We start from the raw sequence: 12,167 nt of genomic DNA on the forward strand, positions 1-12,167 counted from the left end.
GAAGGGATTGAGTTGAAGAATGGAAGTAAAGTTTAAAGAACCAAATAAAGTAGTCAGAAAGTATCATGACCCTAGCCCTCAGATTTGTTGTTTATTTTTTTACTCATATCATTTTCCTTTTTCAGTTTACTGATGTCTACTCTGATTTTTATTATTTTATATTTTCTATTGGTTTTTCTTGTGTTCCAAATTTTGAGTTGTATCACTAAGCCATTTATTTGTGATCCTTCAGATTTTTTTCTTGCAGGCACTTAGAAATATAAATTTCCCTTGTAAATTTCCAGTAAACTGTCTATTTACTAGAAATCTGTCTGTTGCCAATTGTAAATGTCATTGCATTTTTTGTTAAGAAAGTGAGTCATTTCAATCTTTCTGAATTTGTAAAGATTTATTTTGTGTCCCAGATTATGGTTTATTTTAGAAGAAATTCCATGTATTACTGAGTAGAATATTTATTCTCTGATGTTTGGGTCCAATTTTTATAAAAGTTTTAAGTCTATTTGATGTATGAAAATCTTGGTCTTCTATTTTTTTTGTCTGATTAACTGGCTATTGGAGAAAGTGGAACATTCAAATCATCCACTAATGAACTGATGTAATCTATGTCTCTGGATCCAGTTGTAGTGTTTTTCTTTTATGATATTAGACACCCAAAAGTTTGATATCTATCTATACCTATATTTTTCTATATCTATATCTATATCTACATTTGGTATAGTAATACCCTTTTGGTTAACTGTTTCTCAGATTTGAATGACAAGTACTTTTCATCTCTCCGGTTTTTTAGTCTATTTTTTTCAGCTATTAGAATAGTAGCACCCTCTTGCTTACTCTTCCTGTTTAATTGTCCAACATTTTTTTCTAAGTCAGCACATATCTTTAAAAATAAAATGTGTTTCTTATAGACAAAAGGTGAGTCGGCTTTGTTTCTTGATCCATTTAGTAAACCTGTATCTTTTGATTAGAGAATTGAGGTCATTGATATTTAAAGTAATTATTGATGGTGTGTGTTACTTGTGTTGATTTTGGTGTTGTTTGTGTTGTCTTATATTTAACGTTACAAAGTTAAACATTTGTGGTCATAGTTTATGCATAACTGAAAAGGGATACTTGCAAATCATTGTCACTTTTCTTGAAAATGCAGGTTTTGAATGATTCATAAAATGACATATTTTTCACTTTTCTAGAATAGAAAATAGAGGTAATAAATTATATTACCTCTGAAACTGAGAAATATGTTTATATATAAAAAGGCAATGGAATCATTGAGTTAACAATTTGTTTAGGGTTTCCAGGTAGAAACATAACACTTTCAACTGTCCAAATGTGAAACTGCTTTGCTTAGTATAAAATGGTGAACTTTGCTTTTCTTCAAGAATAGAGTCAACAGGGCTGGCTATAACATATCACACACATACCAAGGAGGAAAGCAGTGGCCTCCAGGTTGTCTCCCGAAATTTAGTGAGGCCAACAAATGGAGGATGAGAAGATGAGAACAGAACACATTTTCCCAGGATGAGGATGAGTTGGATTTCACACACACGTTACTTTGGCGTTCCAATTTTTATGCACCTGAGTGCATAAAAAGACAGTGTGTCGGTTGAGCCTAGGGCTAGGCCAATGACACATATTTAGATTCCTTTGGAGTGTAATTTCCAGTTTAGACATCCGGAAACTGAAGACTGTGAAAACATGAGCAGGTTACTATGGACATTGATGAAAAAAGACATGAGACAGTCTATGAGCGAGTTCATGAAAGAAAACTTAAAAGAAGCACAGACCGGAGTAGAAACTGAGAAGTACAGGTACTGTGATATGAGCAATGTAGGAGGGTGTCTGTTCTGCATTCCCCCTGTGTTTGAGAATGAGCAGCAATGTGTCTTTTCTTAGCAAAACCCACATACCCTGACAAAGTCCTTGTTGTTTATGGTTGTTCTTTATTTTGAGGTTTAGGCTGGACACAGAAAACTAAGAGGGTGGTAACAATCATAAGCTTCATATAAAAACTATGGTATTTTACAAATTAGGGGCAAAGTACAGGTTACAGCTTCTGTCCCAGATCCTGGCTTATGCGACATATCCTCAGACTAATGATGGGTGCTGAGCAAGCTCCTCATCATGTGATGATGAGTCCTCTTTCTACCCACATAAGCCAATACAGGAAACAAAGCCACAAGGCTTAAAACTACCACAGCAGCCAAGGTCACCTCCTCCACTGTTTCTCTTTGATTCCCACCAACTGGTCTAGAAATTTAAACAATATTTCTCATATCCTGGAAGTCTACATTCCATTAAAATGTACAACAATACCCTTTAAATTTAGTGAGTAGTGACCCAAATGGTAGAATAAAAGCATTTCTCCCTGACCTAGACCCAAACAACAGACAGACAGCTGTGTGCAGAAGTGGGAAGCTGTGAATGAGAAATGGAATGAAAAAGCAGAACAGGGAAACCTCAAGACACATAAAGTACCCCAACACTTGTAGCATAAAAACACTACCAGAGATAAGAGTAAGAGCATATACCCACTTAGAGAGGTGCAAGAACAGGGAGCCAGGGAGCTCCGCAGTGTAGATCTAGCTTCTAAAACAAATACTAGGCCTAGAATCTATATGTGCCTTTTCTGTTATTGTTATTTTTTTGACTGTTGGGGTTTTTTTATTTGTTTGTTTATTTGTTTTGTAGCTCCCAGCATCAATTCCACAACTTTGTAGCACTTGAGTTGCTGCTCTTCCACTTAACAATACTGTAGGCTAGCAGAGACGAGTGTACAGCTGCTCCAGCCATGAACCAATTCCCAAACACTGGTGAATAATTTATCTTCAGAAAAGGTTGGGAACCAGTCAATGATCCATTCTAAAACGATAGCAGCTAAAATTTATCTGAGATTCAACCCTAGGCAGATGCCATCAGACGGAGAGCAGATAAGGACAAAAATAATTATGATGAAGGTTGCATCTGTGGGTATACACTGCACCAGTCAAATTCACAGTTGGTCAGATTACATGTGGTTGATGTGAGGCCCACTGAAGGGAGCTGTGCTCCATACTCCTACCTTTTTCTATGGAACATGAGGGACTGTACCAGTGCATAAACAAAACCTTTAAAAAATAAATAAACAAAACCTTTACAAATTGGAACAATGCATGTAATATGTTTTCTGTTGTTTTATTGGTTGGTTGGTTGGTTGGTTGGTTGGTGGTTTGCCAGTTGTTGTTTAGTTGTTGTTGTTTGTGCATTCACTTGTTTTGAGACGGGGTCTCTTTGGGTATCTCTGATTGTTCTGAAGTTTTCTATATAGACCTCAAACTCACAAAGCTTCTCATGCCTCTGCCTACCTAATGCTGGGATTAAAGGTGTAGGCCACAGTCTTCACCTGTTAAATGGTTTTAAAGTAAAGTACCTTCATAAAGCCTCATTACCTCACAGAGCTTCTACTTCCACAGTATAGAAGCACAGAAGACATGCCAGCATGCTCTGTTTTTATAACAAGCTTACTTGTATTACCAAAAGGCCCTTCCACTTGTAAGGCTTAAAAGCCAATGGATACCTTGGACTTGCAAATGGCATGGATTAGGTCCAAATTCAGCAATCACAGGGGAGCCAGTGGAAGTTAATATTATGGAGTACAATTGGAAATAAACTTATTACAGATAAACCTAAGACAGAGTGTCAGGAGAGGTGATTACTAAGAAGGCCATAATATTGCTTGGAAGAGATACTCATCCCAACAAATAAGCAAATTGCCACATATAAATATGCAAAATAAGGTTATATGAAACTTTCTAAGATTCATGAATCTAATTTGTGTTTATTGTCTTACTTGTTCCTTGACTATTTGCATCTATTGTATTGCTAGTTTCTCAACCTAGAATCAACCTTAATACTTGTATGTATTAAAATGGTATGAAAGCAAAAAGGAAGAGTGGGGATAGGATAGGGGTTTTCTAGGGAGTGGAAATGGGAAAAGGGAATGACATCTGAAATGTAAATAAGTAAAATATCCAATTAAAAAAAAAAGATTCATGTGTCTACAGAAACAGATTCTAAAGTGAAAGGAGTTAATAAAAATGATAGACAAAAATGCCATAAGAAATATTTTTAAATTCAAATTAAATTCAAGGGTATATTAAGATAAACTGAACAATGCCTTATTAACTTTAACTATTTAACTATTACATTTTTAAATGCTAATAAAAGAGGAACAACAGATGTTGAAAGGCATTGAATTTAAAAAAAAAAAAAAAAAACACTGCTGAGGAAAATTAGCCAATGTATTATAAAGTTGTCTTGACATTAGAAAGAAAAGCAAGGAAGCTTTTACAGTGGGGTCAAGGCTATGTCTATTTCTACAGGAAAAGAAACACAATGGAGTCCATCAAAACTAATTAAAATTTGACATGAGCAAGACAGGTCTCAGAAGCCTTGGCTGCTGACATTGATAGCACGTCCTTATGAAGAAGGAAGATCTTTATGAAAAAGATTTTAAAGCAGATGGTTGATTCTCCTGCTGTCTGGAAAGCCTTTAAGCACTACAACCTGGTTACTTGTCATATTGTCTGTGGTAACTGTACAAGGAACAGGAACAAATCTTACTTATTAGGCTTTTATTCCTAATCCTCCAATTTACATAGCAGTAAGTTAGGGAGACATGGATATTCCTGAGATGGTCAATGAATCATTTTGGCTACCTGGTTCTTATGACAATCATAGACCTATTCAACCTGCAGAGGATGATACAGAAATTATAAATTATACTGTGGGAATAAAAAACAGTTTTCTTATTTGTATGGGTAATAGAATTCATTGTCTAAGTATGACTTCTCAACATTGGTTATCTAAAATTGACTATAGTACTACCAAAAATTCTTATAAAGGGCTTCTTATGCTTAATGCATTTGGATTTGAAGGACAAAAATAATCAATGCTACTAGTTCCATAAATTTACCATCCTGTAAATAATAAAATTATGATTGGACACATTGGCAACAATGTATAGGTAAAAATCCTTGAGTGCTTGTTAATATCTCCCAAAGAAGAGTCATTGATTGGAGCCCTTAGGCTTGAGTGTCCTCCAATCTTCAAGGACTATATTCTAGTTCAAAATTGAAATGGCAATGGTCCAATTCATATAAAACCATGGAAGTTGTCTCTGCTACCAGGAACTCTATTGAATGGCATGGAGTTGGAATGTCAAGTCCTCTACTTCGATTTGACAAATCTATACAGACTAATTTGTGAAAGTTGGAAAGTGCTTTTCACCTCCTTGCAGCAGAAAAAGAAAAGTTAAACTTTAATAATAATAACAGATTTCATTTGCCCTTTAATTTAGATTAAAGTCACACCTTTATGGCTTTTGTGTCATTACTTTATCTGTTACTAAAAAGAACTGCTCAATGCCACCCTGATAATTACTTGTACATGCTGTACTCTTCATATCTTGTCAATGTTAGAATGTTAAATGTTTCTTTGGAACCAGGCAGTGGTGGCGCACACCTTTAGTCCCAGCACTTGGGAGGCAGAGGCAGGTGGATTTCTGAGTTTGAGTCCAGCCTAGTCTACATAGTGAGTTACAAGACAGCCAGGACTACACAGAGAAACCCTGTTTCAAAAAAACACAAAAACAAAAAATGTTTCTTTTGGGAACATATTCTCAGAGCAAGACCAGCAGTCTGGATATCAATGAGGTTGTTGAGATCATGGCAAGACTCACCTGTGATGATGCTAGTACAAAAGCTTGCTGAAAGAATATTAAGAAGACCTCTTTGGATGGTGGGAATGATAATTGCTGTGGTCCCAGGAATCATCAAATTGGCTACTAAAGCTGGAGTTGCTTTTCATAAAAAAGTTCAAAACTGCTGAATTTGTTAAAGACTGCTTTATGTATTCTCATGAACTTCGGACTCAACAAAATAAGATAGACAAAAAAAATAATTGATAAAATAGCTAAATTGTGGCAAGCTGTAATACTCATTGAAGATCAATTAGAACTATTACGGGAACCAATGAAAGTAAAATGTGATTGCAATGTTACTTCTCATTGAACGATGCCTTTAAGATTCAATGACAACAAACATGGCTGGGAAAAGTTAAAATGTATTTGTTGGGTCATCCTAACTTTTCTCAAATTATTTATGATTTGCTTCAAAAAATATAAAACCATTTTCAAAGAACTGCCTAAATTAACAGGGATGAATGTCACAAAATGTCTTCCAGATGTTGTAACTTCATTTCATCCCATGAATCATTTTAATAAGTTTCTTGCCCTTGTGATTTTTATAGTTCTGTTTGTGGTGATAATTTTACTGGTTTTAAAATGTATGCTGATATATCTGCATAATACTCTTACACAATTAGATGAACAAAAGGCTATATTTACTATACAACTCTATACCTCTCCAACAATAACTGTTACCCCTAACAAATCTGTTTGAAGCAAAAAGAAGATACAGTGATCTGTATAGTAAAGCCTTTCTGTCTGGCTTTAAATGCAATGAAGAGTAAAGCCCTTGTGTCTGGTCTTGAATGAAATGTTTCAGCAAACCCTTTTCTATGTTTGGGTCAATCATTAGAGGCTGAGAAATTGTTAAGAGACTGTTTAAACCTTGAAGAAATGTTGTCTCTCTGGAATGTCTACATTTGGTGCTACATGAGAGCTTGCAGCTGCACTAATCTTGGTCCTAAGACACTCCTGGAAAACCTTATGTATGACCATGTCTAGGTGTGGTTAAAAGAAACTGAGATTTATGTGGGTTGTCAGCTCTCATAAGCATCAAAGAGCAAGATAACTTTCATAGCCGGAACCTTTCCCAGCCAATTAATGTTGTATGATGTTTGCATAAAGTAACTGGAGTGAGATAGCTTGGTGTCAATCGTCCCTGAGAGGCTACACCACTCTGCTCCTTCAGAAAATGAAGGCTTAGCATCTTGGTGAGCTTCTCTCTCCACTAAAGCACCTACAGCCAACATCAATCAATGTATAAATTATAAATTTATGAACGAGAGATACGGAAAAACAAACAAAAAATTTAGAAATAATGAAATTCATTAGTGCAATAAAAATTCCAGTTTAAATCATCAACAAAGGAACAGTGAATATTAGATACTGGAGGTAATTCTTCAAAGCATTACTTTCGAAACAAAACTTTCCAGAGTATGTGTGTGTGTGTGTGTGTGTGTGTGTGTGTGTGTGTGTGTGTGTGTGTTGTGATTTGATAGATATCTCAGAATGAATAAAGAGAACATAATAGATCTTTAGGACATTAATAAAAGACTGTGCACAGAGTGGTGAAGTAGCTTGTTTGGTAAAGTGCTTGTCTTGAAAGCAAGAGAACCTAAATTTAATTTCTAAAACCCAGATTAAAAAGCGGGATGCAATCTCTGCCTTCTAAAGCTAGGGCAGCCCTCTTCTACTGTCTTCAGACAACAGAGGAGCATTTTCCCAGGACCTCAGACTCAGGATGAGTTATACCACCAGCTTTCCTAATTCAGCAGCTTGCAGATCATCATCAGATATTCTGATGCCATAATTGAGTAATAAGAGATGACACTTTCAAAAGTAATCTCCAAGAATCCAGTGTTCCAGTTACTAAAAGAGCTGCCTGAGCTCTTGACTTGTCCAAGCCTTTACCACAGCCACTCCAGATGCCTGGCTATGTAGATTTCTTGGGTATAAGCAAGAACACCACATCCAGTTTTGTGGACTCTGCAGATTGCACAGAAGGCACATATGAAGAGGAAGCCAAAAGATTCTGATTTCTTTACTCACCCAGTGGTGATCAATTCTGTGACCTCATCCAGTGGTGATCAGGACAACTAGATAGTGAATTCAAGGCAATCAGAACGATGGAGAAAAGTGTTTTACAGAAGCACTCTCTTGTAGAGAACCTGGAAAACACTGGAAGTCTGGAGGCCTAGAAATCAGATATGATTTCACTATAGATGGTTCTCCCAGGTACTTGTGCATACTTCTGAGGTTGCAGTACTACCTGATAGGGTTCAGCAGCATGACTGTGGTACCCTTTCTGTTGGATGATGTTATGTGTCTGGAATATGAGCAGTGGGCTACCAGCCAGCCCCTCAGGATCATTTTCTTCTGTATGGGAATGTATCCAAGACTGGGAACATTTGGATGCAGGTTACTCCTGTTTCTTTCCAGCGCTTTTGTATTTTGGGACCATGCTTGAACTACCCTGTCTTTAGATGAGTGGAAATCTAATGCCTCTTCAGTTGGCAATGAAACCACAGAGCTATTGAACATGGATATGTGGTATCTTTACACCTGACAGATCCAGGAGGATCAGGTCTTCATTAATAGAAGTTATCATCTGCCTCTTTGGCCTGCCTGGGTCTCTGTTGAGGTACAGTTGTTGTGTGACAGTTTGAGATACAGTATCGTTTGTGTAACTGGGTCTCCCAAGACTGAAATATTCCATCCTGCAGGAACACTCTTTAAGCAGGAAGGCAAGCAACTAAAAATAGCATCAGGAAGTTCCCCCAAACTGACTGGATTTGCCAGGCCCCTCCCTGCCATAATAAAGCAACAAGAGCTGATAGTCTCTCTCAGAAACTAGAGAAACCAAGCTGCCAAGAAGACTGTCAAAGGGAAAAAGCTGCATAAAAGACCTTGAGACCAGATCAGCCAAGAAGAAACCAGCTGAGCTGCCTGGAAGAGGTTTAGAGCAGAGTTGTTTGGAAAGGGTACTTTCCAGACTGTTGAGTTTTCTGCGGAGTGTGCAGTGTGCAATATGCTTCAGGTTTCCCAGCTTTCTGAGCTGTCACAGATATTCTCAGTGCTGGTAGAGCCAGTACCCTTGAGTCTGTTGGTGACTCCTATGCCTGTGCCAGGCTTGCCTGCCCCCCACTGTTATGGAATCCACTTGAAACCAACATAACTCAAACACAAGGTCAATGCAGATGACAAAACGTATTGTAATTAAGATATCACTGATCAATCAGGGCTGCAGAACAGACTCAGGAGATGACCTGCAACAAGGAGCCAGAATGTCGCAGAATATTTAAGCTTGCAAACCATAAACATCTGTTCCAAGTTATTGTTACATTTCTCCACCAATCCTGGGCCTAGGAACATGAACTTAGTTTAACCCTGCCAGCAAGATAGGGAAGTTGTCCTTGAAATGTCTGGACTCAGACAATTGTTTTCTTACAAGATGACCCTGAGAAGGCTGGACTCAGACCACTGTCTTTTTAAAACAGAAGCTATTCAGCTATTGGGAAGTTCCCAACTTCCCTAGAACCTAGAACCTTGAACTTAGTTTACCCCTATGAATAAATGGAGTCTGAAACAAAATGGCAGTACTTAGCACAGGTTGCTTTTCTTGTTTGCTTGTTCCCAATACCCACCACCTCCTGTTCATGTAATAAACAGTGGTATTTGTTAAAGGATCTTTCCTGTACTCTCTACAGTATTTTGGGTGCTAGGAATAACTCTACCTCCTCCAGTCCCAGTTTTGGAATCTTGGAAACTGCTAAGGTTGGCAACTGAGAGACACAGTATAGTGAAACACTTATGCTGGGTTGGGCCATGGTTGGCAAGTTCATTGCCCTCTTCATGGCCCCTACCAGACCATGCTCAGAGCCCTCTTCTGCATGCTCTTTGGGATGATCAAAGATGGCCTCTCTAACCTGCAGTTCATTGACTTGAATTCTTCTTGGAACCTATTAGTACTTGAAATTTCTATCCTCTTTGGACTTGTTCTTCCAAGTTACCTTAGACAAAACCCTCTAATCACAGGTGTAACCTGAATTGATCATGTGCTGAATTCCCTTCTTACAACTCTGAGGTTTGTAGAAGCCATGTGGCTTGTATTTTGGACAACTCTATCCCAAGTACCCTAGAGAAAATAAAAAGCAGGAAATGGAAGACAGGTATGAGCAAAGGGAATAAGAATATTTATGGAATGGAGTCCTACCATTTGTGGTATGAACACTATTTTTGAAATGCAGATGTTTCAAATATCTGCCTAATAGCCCAACTTTTGCAGGTTGTTGTGCTAAATCTCCAACCCCAATAAACCTGTGAAAAGAACACACAACTCAGTAATAATATTTATAAGTTGCATGCCTAGATTGGGCAGATTTATCACTACACTACTCTATTCCCCAGCTATGAGATCCCTTACTACTTGCAGCTTCTTGAGTCAACATGGTTCTTCTCCATTTTCCTTCCACCTTGTCTTCCTCCATATTCCTCTGTCTCCTCCTTCTCCTCTTCTGCCTCCTCCTCTTTCCTCTTTCCCCTCTGTAAAACCTCCAGCCTCACCTTTCCCTTCCACTGCCCAATCACAGGCTCTAGCCTTTATTTGACCAGTTAAAATGGGAAGAAGGTTCACATGAAATCACCTGAGCATGTGATCCACTCTGCAGAATTAGCATCAAAATACAAACAGCACCTGGGCAATCTACAACAGCAAGCTAACTTGAAAAGGCTTTGGGAAGAGTGAGAACAACTGGAGTTCAGAAGAAAACTTCTAGATCACAGTACAGCCTTTGCTGTGCCTGTGCCCTGTGCCCTGGCCACAGTGAGGCATGTATCTGTGGCTCCTTACTGAATAACAAGAAGACATATGTTTGTATATCTTCATTGGCATTCTTCACCTCAGAGTTAAGGCACTTAAGCACAGTGCTATTCGGTTGTGAGTAATGACTGTGCCAAAAGAAAAGAAAAAAAAAGAAAGAAGGAAAGAAAGAAAAGAGAAGTGAGGAAAAGAAAAAAAGAAAAGAAAAGTGTAGGCACCTGCATGCAGTCTCAGTACACCAGAGGCAAAGATAGGAGGACACCTGGAGTTGGTTGGCCAGTCAGCTTGACTAATTTGGAGGCTCCAGGCCAATGAGAGATGATCAAAGAAAAGTGGATAGAGCTTAAAGAATGACAAACACTTTGACCTCTTACTTCTTCAGGTCTCTCTCTCTCTCTCTCTCTCTCTCTCTCTCTCTCTCTCTCTCTTTCTCCTTCCCTCCTCCCTCTCTCTCATACACACATACACACACACACAAACCACAGTCATATGTCTAGTCCATCACTATATCCAAGGGATACAAAGAACAAGCTGTGGTCATAGAAAATATATTCTATGAAGAAATAGCAGAAAATTTCTCAACTCCCGAGAAAGACCTAAATATAAACAAGAGATATTTATAACTCTGATAATATGTGACCTAAAAGACTTTCTACAACTTAACAGTAATTTGCCAATAACACAAACCAAAGTAAAATATTAAAATCTGAAAGAAGAGAGTGTCAAGTCACATAACAGGTAAAACACACTCAATTCTTCTCTGAGGACATCAAAAACAATCTGCTTTATTCTGCACAGTCAGCATTTGAGAATGTTAAACACCCACAGAGAAAAGTCAGTAGAATCTCAGGGCTCAGTCTTTTGTTCAAAACTACACATGTGAGCACTATGTGCCTAACTTCTACCAACATCCCAGACTCCATGGGGAATGCAAGTATATTGTGCAAAAGTCTGGTCTTTTGTATTTTTTAAAAAATTATTTTAAAATGTTTTCATGCAGTATGTTTTGATCATATTCTTTCCTGTCCTTCAATTCCTGAGTGATCATCGCCATCACCAACCTACCCAATTTAACATTCTTTCATTTTCTATCTCTCTCTAACCAAAATTTTAAAAATCCAGAGGGTGGTTAAACAAAACAGACAAACAAACTTTTAAAAAAAATTAACAATATAAAAAATGTCAAAATAAAATGTATACATTTGTGCATGTATACACACACAAAACACAGACACAGACACACATATACACACACACCAAATATGCAAAATCAAAAATCAACAAAACCTGGCATCCACTGTGGAGTCCATTTTGCTTTGGCCAACACCACCTAGGCATGGGGGCTGTTTTGGAGTGTGGTCAATAAACTAAGTAACACTCAACTGGAGAAAATTGATTTCCCCTTTCCCAGCAAGTATCAATTGCAGACAGCTTTTTGTTTCTGGGTAGGACTTTGTGTCCATGTCCTCTCCTCAGTGCTGGAATTTTGTCTTGTTTAAACCTATGCAAGTCTTGTATAGGTGTTCACAGTCTCTGTGAGTTCATATATGTACCAGTGTTTTGTCTGGAAGATAGATTCCTTAAGTCATGCTCCGTCTCTGGCTCTTACAATCTTTCTTCTTTCTCTTT

The 12,167-nt window shown here is 37.8% G+C and overlaps 1 pseudogene; it reads left to right on the plus strand.

Annotated features, from left to right (window-relative positions):
• Window positions 1-7,644: 7,644 nt before the first annotated feature.
• LOC117713404 (solute carrier family 23 member 2 pseudogene) lies at window positions 7,645-10,042 on the plus strand (annotated as a pseudogene).
• The last annotated feature ends 2,125 nt before the right edge of the window (window positions 10,043-12,167 follow it).

The sequence above is a fragment of the Arvicanthis niloticus genome, chromosome 8, assembly GCF_011762505.2.
Source record: "Arvicanthis niloticus isolate mArvNil1 chromosome 8, mArvNil1.pat.X, whole genome shotgun sequence".
In the NCBI taxonomy this organism is placed as follows: Eukaryota; Metazoa; Chordata; class Mammalia; order Rodentia; family Muridae; genus Arvicanthis; species Arvicanthis niloticus.